General features: G+C 34.9%; 1 protein-coding gene across 1 annotated transcript in view; it reads left to right on the forward strand.

Moving 5' to 3' along the window:
- LOC138043116 (uncharacterized) overlaps positions 1-2,500 on the forward strand; it is a 21,494-nt gene that overhangs the window by 18,269 nt on the left and 725 nt on the right. The window contains exon 10 of the mRNA XM_068889243.1: positions 1-2,500. This exon is cut by the window's left edge and continues 439 nt beyond it; it is cut by the window's right edge and continues 725 nt beyond it. The gene's annotated coding sequence lies outside the window, so the exon portion shown is untranslated.

Consider the following 2,500-nt stretch of genomic DNA (forward strand, 5'->3'; position numbering starts at 1 on the left):
GAAACTAATTTAAAAATAATGTTATGCACCAGTCAAAGTAAATCCCTGCCTACCCCAACCCAGGGGAATTGCGGGGACTTAAAATTATTTTCACTCAACTTTGAAGAGCGCACAAAATTCACGATCTTCGCCTACGAGACCGGGGAGTAAGCAGGGACTTCACTATCCGTTGATCAGCAGTTTTTTTTTCTTTTTCACGCCTCATGGTAATTTTGCATACATTATCTTTTTTTCTTGTGTTTCCATTAAGATGTTTAGTCCTGTATATATGCAAAACAAAATGCTTTGCAAAGTTTTTAGGTTACAATGCACATCCAGAGAGTTTTGTTTAGTAAAATTTCCCATTCAAGGAAAGGTGATTTGTAAAGAGCATTATTACCTATCATTTTGTTCCTTTCACGTTTTAGTACGTACTCACATGGTCCCGAGGGCAGGGACATTGGACCAAAAATATTTTCCTGGAAGGGGAGGGGGAGGGGGGGCTATTTTGACTGGTGCGTTAACCCAAACACACCTTAAAGTTGGAAATAGAGAGAAAAATTTAATGCTAAGACTCACAAAACACTTGGCATGCCATCTAATAACATGCATTTTCAGGATGTAAGGAGTATCCTGAGGTGTGTCTGATACCATTAAGATTAATTAAACCTACAAAAGGAGCAGGCATTCCCAAGGAAACGGGGGGGTGTGGATCAAAGGAACTAAGGAACTTGAGAAATGCGAAAATGAATTGTGTTAATCCCTTTAGATTAAACTACCACTAACCCCTGTCTTTATACTTCTAATGACCTCCATGCAGGTGGACAAGAAAGCCTTAATCAGCCTCCTAGACGGATCTGAAGTTGATCAAAAGTCACTTTCTTGGTCATCTGCATTTCACATTATTAAAGTAAAGACAATGGTATAAGTCGTCAAAACGAGAAAAAAAATATACTGGTGATTTTATAATCTGTGCTGCTTAAATTTGTGTACATGTATTAGTTATGTGCACCAAACCTCATTAATTAATAAGGGTAAATCTATTGACCTAAACCAAATATTTTGCAATTTTGTGTTAATTTTTATAAGGTACTGTAAAAGTAACAAAAACTGTAACTTAGGGACCATTATCTTTTGGATGACTTTGTTCTTAACACAGACAATTATAATTTTTTTCTGTGTTGATTCTTTTCCGGTTGCATCACCCTGCAAACAATTTTTAACATTGATTTTATTTTTTTTATTACATTAATTTTATTGTGTTATTACATGCTTTGACATGTAACTGTTGGTTATATTCACTGTCACTGAACTCAAACATGTCACACTTCTCTTCTTTCTTGAAACTGTGGCCATAGATTTATTGTATTTGGAATTAATCATGGCAAACTTCAATCTGACCTTAGTTGTACAAAAGGTGGATAAGGCTCTCCACCGAATAAATCAATATCCAGTGGATAAACACTAGCAAAACCAATTGAACATCTCGGGCCTGATTAGAGCAGTTTTCAATTGAGTGTCGTAAAACCAAAACCAAAGTAATTACTTTGGCCAATCAAAAAGGTCGGAGACAATCCAGTAAACCAATCAAAACTCGTAGTAATTACACGTAACCGACACAAAGCGCGGGAAAATGTGCACGCGCAAGCCACGATTGGTTTTGGTTTCACTTCTGATTGGTTGAAAAAATGGCGCGAAAACTTTGAACCAATCACTGAGTGAAGTAATCATAAACCAAAGTAATTCACTAATTGCTTTCGACAGTCAATTGAAAACCGCTCTATTAACCATTGGAAATGTGAATTGTGTATTTTATAACAGTTTATTTCACATTAAATTTTAATGAATGACTGAAACACAAAATACCATTGTTTGAATTAAAATCTAATAGTTTATTGTTCATGAATAATTAACCAAGCCAGTTACTTTCAAACAATTTTGTTGTGTTGTGACTTTACATTGTTACAAATAAACAAGAAAAAAGTTTAATTACGGAAATCAAATTCGGTTCAGTAATCATGGTATCATGATTGAAATAAGCTTCATTATCTCTGTTGGTTTGCAAACTATTTATTTTCCTTTTTTTTATCTTCCAAACAATATTTATTTATTTGGCCTTTTTTGTCCTTGCAAACAATAATGGTCCGTCCCTTATTTTATTGGTCAGTGAACAAGTGAAAGACATTGGTCTTTTCCCAAGGTGATGTCACAAACTGCTTGGCAATGCAGAATTTATTTTAGTAGTAGATCCAAAAGCAAAGTAGAATTGACTCATGCCTCTCAGAAGTACAAGGGACAAACACCTGTGTCATAGCTACTTGGCTACTGTAATGCAAAAATGAACAATGTGCAAACAAGAGAAGAAGAAGTGTATGTACTGGTGTGCATTATGGCATTGCATTTGCAAAACTAAAAATATTTTGAGATTATGAAGTCACCATTGTCACTCCGCTGAATACAACTTGACCGTTAACATAATTGAGTGGTAAAGTGATGACGTCACAAAAACTAAATTTATGAA

Source organism: Montipora capricornis, chromosome 3 (assembly GCF_036669925.1).
Source record: "Montipora capricornis isolate CH-2021 chromosome 3, ASM3666992v2, whole genome shotgun sequence".
NCBI lineage: Eukaryota > Metazoa > Cnidaria > Anthozoa > Scleractinia > Acroporidae > Montipora > Montipora capricornis.